Source organism: Lactuca serriola, chromosome 2 (genome assembly GCF_051521515.1).
Source record: "Lactuca serriola cultivar US96UC23 chromosome 2, Lser_US96UC23_V15, whole genome shotgun sequence".
Lineage (NCBI taxonomy): Eukaryota > Viridiplantae > Streptophyta > Magnoliopsida > Asterales > Asteraceae > Lactuca > Lactuca serriola.
The window spans coordinates 99,479,491-99,487,006 of record NC_136409.1 but is presented as its reverse complement, the minus strand read 5'-3'; positions in this window follow the sequence as shown (position 1 = coordinate 99,487,006).

The following is a 7,516-nucleotide window of genomic DNA, read 5'->3' as shown; positions in this document are numbered from 1 at the left end:
TCTAACACTCCTAAGGTGTATATGCAACCCTATAAACCTTGGATCTATGGTTTCTCTATTATACATGCAAATATTCAATATTCCAAGGTTTCATCCTAACTAGCATAATATGAAGCAACTGTACTACAAAAGTCTAGTTAGATAACATACCTTTTGATGAAGCTTGAAGTCTTGAACTTTAAGAGCTTAGCCCCAATAGTGTGGAAGCCTCAAGTGGAATCACAAATCACCAAAAACACCTTGGAAATCTTGAGAGAATAGTAAGCACACTACAAATTGGCCCACCCTTGTCTCCTCACACACTAGTGTCATTTCATGTGCCAAAGACCTCTTTATATAGTATGGAGGATTAGGGTTACACTCATGTAAACCCTAATACCCATGACCTTTCATTTCCATATGATCCACGGGTTAAAAACTCCATGGACTATCCATGCAAGCTTAGCCCAACCTAAATGAACTTGGCCCATGCTATATATATATATATATATATATATATATATATATATATATATAAGAGACCATATTTAATTAGTTCCTTTTGATCACTAAATTAATTCTAAATTAATTCATGATCAATACTAATTAAATAATATGATTCCATATTAATATATTAGAACTTATAGTATATTAATATAAATCATAAACATACTTTTCTCAAAAGACTATCCATATAAATTGTTCTGGTGAAGTGCAACCCAAGTGGACCATGCTACTCTCGGGTCGATACATACCAATAATAGTGTGACATCCCCAAAATCTCGGCCAGAAAAGACCAATTTTCATTTATGCTTTTAAAATAATTTCAGAGTAAATCCTTTTGCTTTGAAAAAGTTGCAGAATTTGATCCCAAAAACAAAGTATGATAACATAATATTTACCAAAGCATTTCATCAAGAAATGTATTTTCAATATATAATCAAAACTCGGGATGTCATGTTCCGTTACAGACCATAATGCATAAACGATAACATTACAAGTCGTTCAACAAATATATACATATACAGACTTGTAAACAAAACAACTTGATGAATCATCCATCTTATGCCCTTGCGCCACTTCCTGTAATACAAATAAAGTAAGTGGGTCAGGCTTGGGAGCCTGGTGAGCATATAGGGTTTTCAACCCACAATAAATAATTATATTTAATTCCACCAACCAAAAATAACCCAATTACCCATTCCCATTATTCTCACTTTACGTCCCTAAAACAACTAACACAAGGGATCTAGTCTTAGAATATTTCGTCGGGGCGACAACACATGCATTCGGGGGTTTCCCGGCAATATATGTCAAATAAGGCAACCATGAGGGGGATGGAGTACAGCGAATGAACACCCGAGTTCATTAACACCTACAGGTGGCGAACCTGCTAGCGTTCCACAGGACTGTCTAGAAAAGTCTGTGGTCGTCATCTAAACTCCGCTAGACGACTGAATCAAAAACAACATCGAGGCCTCTCATCTGTTTATCACACATCAACTATCTACCCATGTTCTGCCCAACATATTAGTAGATAAAAATATATATTTTTATACATAGTTTAAAACCTGTCTAGCATTCTCATTCAATACATATTCCACATAACAAATGAGGCACACCCACATAACACGTATTTCATAGAGAATAAATCAGATCTATGAGATAGAAGAAAGTGAATATACATTCACACATATATAACAACAAAATATACACATAACATGTATTTTATATAAAATACTTCATAATTATGCGTTAGAAGAAAGTAACCACACACTCACTTGATCAGAAGATGATCGGACAGCAGTACGGCTTATAGAAGTAGTATTCTTTGGTAGATCTGGAAGATCTTCACAAAAACCGGACTCCTCACAGGCAGAGCTTCGGCTCGGGAATTGCACTTCTCGGGATCTTCGGGTCCTCGGGATTTGCTTCGGGGCTCGGGAATGATACCGGGGCTTCGGGATAATTCGGGCACGAAAAACGATGCAAAACGGGAGAGAGAGAAGAGAAAAAGAGCAAAAATATCGGTTGCCCTCGCAACCCTTTTATAGGAGGCTGAGGCCTCACAGTACGCTGGGCGTATAGCTTTACGCGAAGCGTACTGCCTCGGATCGTCATTGCATGCGTCATCGGAGCACTCGAGTCCGAGGCGGTGCATGCATCGGGGTACGTTGGGCGTACTCAACTACATTGGGCGTAGTTCGGATCAGAACGGTGACTCCTCCCCCCTTCGGATATTATCCGAATATATATATATATATATATATATATATATATATATATATATATATATATATATATATATATATATATATATAATTTAATAAACTTCAAAAATTCATATCTTCATCATACAAAATCCGTTTTCGACGTTCTTTATATCAACGCGTAGGTGAGACTACGCTCTACAACTTTCCTTTAGACTCCGTCGGCTATTTTTGAATTAATTTTTATTATTTATTTTTAGTAGGCCGGGACAGGAAAACTCCGTTATAAAATCATAACTTCTTCATCCGACGTCCGTTTTCGCCTATCTTTTCATCGTTTCACTACAATTAACGAGATCTTCAATTCTCGTTTAGATTGTTTCGGCTAAAAACCGCTCGATCTCAAATCGAGTATTATGGTTGCATACTGCTAAGTCAAAACTTCGAAAAAACATAGCTTCCTCATACGAAGTCAGATTTGGGCGTTCTTTTTATGCATGCTCTCGGTTTAATGAACTCTACGACTTTTGTTTTGATCATTAAAGCTAAATATCGCTCTAACGTAAATTTCACTTTTTACGTCATTCAGCATTGTCGGTTCTGTCGCGAAACTTCGACATGTCATAACTTCTTCGTTATAACTCGGATTTCGGCATTCTTTATATCTCCGGAATCCTTGCTTCGACCACTACATCTTTATGCAAAGATATCGGGCTTATCTCATACTTTAATTTTGACGCTTATTTTATTCTTAATTCATTAAATTATAATAATTAAGAAACTAAACACATAATTCACATAATACTCAAATATTTAATCGTTAATACTCCAAATATAGTTACAAGGGTTAACCTAGGCTATTACATCAATGATAATGCCTAGCCTGGAAATGTGGGCGTTACAATTCTCTCCTCCTTAGGATGATTCCGTCCCCGGAATCACACATCAGCAAACAAATGCGGATAGCGACTCAACATGTCACTCTCCGTTTCCCAAGTGAGATTTGGCCCATTCGAATGTTTCCAACGAACAAGCACTAATTCGACCATCTTGCGTCGAAGTTTCTTAGTCTTTCGGTCAACAATTGCCTCTGGTTCTTCAATTAACCTCTTGTTTTCATCAATTCCCAATTCAGAAATTGGAATTATATCGGGAACTTCTCCCGTGAACTCCCTCAAATAACACACATGAAAAGTGTTGTGAATTCCATTCAGTTCTTCGGGTAATTCGAGCTTGTAAGCTTGGTTCCCAATTCTATGAAGAACTTTAAACGGTCCAATAAACCTTGGACTCAACTTTCCCCTTTTACCAAATCTTATAAGTCCCTTTCCACGGCGAGACTTTAAGCAAAACCGAATCTCCAACCTCAAAATTCATCGGTCTTCGCTTCTTGTCAGCATAGCTCTTTTGACGGTCTTGAGCTGCTAACATTCTTTCCCTGATCACTTTCAACTTCTCAGCAGTCTGATGGACCATCTAGGGACCCATAAACTGCTTTTCCCCAGCCTCAAGCCAACAAGACGGCGTACGAAGGAGTTTTTGGGAAGCTTAAAAGAATATCTTTCGGACTTTTATCTTTCTCAACAATCAGTTGTATCTCAGGAATCTATCTCGAAGATGATTTCTTCTATCGAATCCAACATCAAGGAAAAGCTTGAACCTATTCTTAAGTTGGTACTTCTCTTGCCAACAAATGCCCCACCTGTGAAACACGTGGTGCAAGGGGAGAAAAAGGTGTTGGCCCTTCGAAATATACTAATCAGGGTAAAGTTGTAGGGAAGGTGATATCAACTCAAATTTCGACATCACTTCCAGTTTCACTGACAACTACTTTTACAACTACAATATAAAGACCAATAACAAAAGGCATTGTTATTGGAGAAACTGTTGGGGGATCAGGTACAAGTTCGAAACCACCTTCTAGTAAGCTTAAATGTGTAGTCCTTACATATTTTTGTATGCTTCTGTATCACCCTATAAATAGAGTAAGTATAGGAGTCAAGAGGAGATTTTGGGTGTTTTCATTCTTTACTCTCTTGTGTTCTTGTATACTTGTTCAGACAAAATCAACGAGCCAAACAGAATTTATTTACATCTTTGTTTTAAACGCTTTCTATTCTTGATTTTGTTCTTAATACTCGATTCAAACACACTACAACTAGTAGGTGGTAGTGAGTTGTATTATTATTGTTTATCTGTATTGTGTGCCTACCTGATACTTGATTGTTTATATGGCGACATATGGTAGTAGTGGGTTGAGGCGGTTCTGCTTTGTGTTGTAGACCAAGATACCTGGTGCAAGTCGGCTGTAAGCCAAAGACATGGAGGCTCGAGAGAAGCAGTTGGGTCGAAGCGGTAGGCTAATAAACCCTAGGCATTCAAACCCGATGGTTGATTGAACCCATTGCATGTTGGCATTCTAGTCCTCAAGCTGATTGGGCCTGGGAATTCCAACCGGGAGGTTGTGGGCCATTGTGTATTCTTATATGTTTATCGTATGGGCTATTTTGGGGAAACCTCACTAAGATTTGTGCTTACTCGGTTATTAATCCTTTGCAAGTTTTATCAATGATCGTGGGAAGGCGAAGGCGGGACTGTACACACTCATCGCCAACATTGAGGATTCCGTGCTTTTTATGATACTCTGATTTTTAATAAATGTAATTTGGAATAACCAATTTTCTTAATAATGGATTTACAAATTGGGAATTTTTACCTTAATAAAAATGGGGAAAAAATTGGGTGTGAAAATAGGACATTAGAGTCATGGGTTTCATTAGTGGCCTAAGAAATTCCAAGTACTCCAATGAATTTATTACAAAGTCATTAACTACAGTATAGTAGCAATAAAGTTAGAAATTATTTGTTTGTAGATTTATGTGAAAGTTGAAGTTATGAAAAAGAAAAAAATGGAAAAAATTGTAAAAAAAATTAAAAAGCGAAAAAAAAAAAGTTCCATTTTATAAAATAAGAAGTTACATAAAAGTATAGTTATATTTTTAGGTCAATTATAATATATATAGTATTTTTCTTTTTAAAGTCGTGTCACATAGAATCTGGAGATAACTTTTGAAACAAAATGAGATAAATCAAAGGGCGTAGGTGGTAGGAAGGCAAAAACTGAATGGTTTTGAAAATAATTGGAGAACGTTTATGAGGATTGAGAGTATTTATGATTGAGAGATAATTAGAAATTAAACACAAATACATACATTGATTTAAGGAGTAAATAGGGAGTTTAAATGATTGTTTTGTGTGATATTGGTGGGCAATGTTTTAATGTGATGTATTGAAATAAAGTTTTGTTTAGGGACAATCAAAAGTCAAGTGTGGGGTATTTTGATATTGATGTGTGTGTGTGTGTATATATATATATATATACATACACACACATGCATTATTTCAATACATTTTAGCTATGATTTGGTCTAATACAAAGTTAGGGCAAATACCATAAAAGTCCCACATTTTATCATTAAATTGGGGAAACCCTATAATTTAATTTTTGGTCACTGTGGCCATTTTTGTGTCATTGAGTATTTGGTTTAGCCCTTTTAGCCGGTTTCACCGGTTTCATCCGATCATTAAGGTTTCAAATCTTATTTATGAACATTTGAGAGATAGTAGCAGGTCACACATGCTCTTCCTTCCCTATCTCCCACTAATAAAGCATGGTTTCGTCTTCAAATTATGGGTTGTACAGAACATGGGCATCAAGGAATCGGTGATCTGAAGAGCTTAGGTGTGATTGTGATGAAATCGCCACTTTCTCCATCTTCATTACACATGAAAATCCAAGCAGAAAATTTGGAGGGTGTCCTAACTATCAGGTAAAAATGACATGATTTTTGTGATTTTGTTCCTATTAAACTAAGAACTAAGGCAAAGGCAAATCTTTTTGACACTGTGCAGAACAAAAAAATGTGATTTTTTCTTATGGCTTGATCCACAACTACCAAATAATCACTACAAGAAAACAATGTGGAAGTTGTATGTTAAGTTGAAACAAGCAAATGAAGCTAAAGAATGTCATAGAATAATGTTGACACTTTTGAAGGTGGTGGTGATCATGTTATTGCTTCTTCTGGTTATGGTTATTTTATTGGGTTTCATGGTTCACAAAGTGATGTTCCAAATTGGTTGAATATGTAGGCATTAGTGTTTTGGGAAAGGTGTTGATCATGACAGTGTTACTTATGAAGGTGGTGGTGATCTTTTGATGTTTATGTAGTTTTATTTAGGTGTAAGCATAGTAGTAGTGATTTGTGATGTAACCCAGGTCATGTAATGGGAAATGTCCCTAATGAATATGATGGTTATTTATAATGGTAATTATTTGTACATTTTGCCCAAACATATGTCAATGACCTTATATTGTAGTGTACTTTACAATGTAAATTCAATTAACAACAATCAAGATAATGAACTTAAAAAGACTATCTAGTGTCAACCAAAGGTAATAGTAGCTTATATTTTATCATTATCCAACAATAACATCTCACAAAATACAATGTAGTATGACCAAAGTACCAACATAACTACACAAAGGGGTAATAACAATTAGAACCAAGGTTCCAATTCTGCTAAATTTATTGGACATGAATTGGAAACCTGTTACCAAAAGATTTTATGTTCAAAAAGGGCAGAGAAAAAACCAATGCCCATTTTACTCCTATACTATGAAACATGTTAATCCAAAAGATATAGGGATATGTGTTCAAAAAGGGCAAACTAAATACTTATGCCCATTTTACCCCTACAATATGCATACATGTTAATCCGAACACAGTATCTTGTCCTTCATACAACGTCTCTTCTTCTCAGAAAAGGAAACAAGTTCACTCTTTCTTAGATTTATCTTTATGATTCTTTCAAAAGGTTTGCTCCTTTTAAATAGTGAAACAGCCCTCATCTTATGTCTTTCCCTTCTAACTTGTAAGCAAACAAATATCATGATATAAACGAAAAGAACATATAAAAAGGGACACGTAAATTGCATACCTTTTTCATAGTTAACTCAATTTCAGCTTGTGGATATCCACATTCAACCATATCTCTTATCATGCCCTCAAACTCATTCACCTCAACCTTATTCCCCTCAGCCTGAAGGTCATTCACCTCAGTCTCATTCCCCTCAGGCTCAAGCTCATTCCCTTATCCTCAAGCTCATTCACCTCAGCCACAAGCTCTTTCACCTCACTTTCAGTCTCATTAACCTCATCTACAGTCTCATTCACCACAACATCAGGCACTTTTACCTCAACCTCAATCATCTTATTTTCAGCATAAGGTTTATCCATTAAGATGTCACTAATGAATTCTTCACA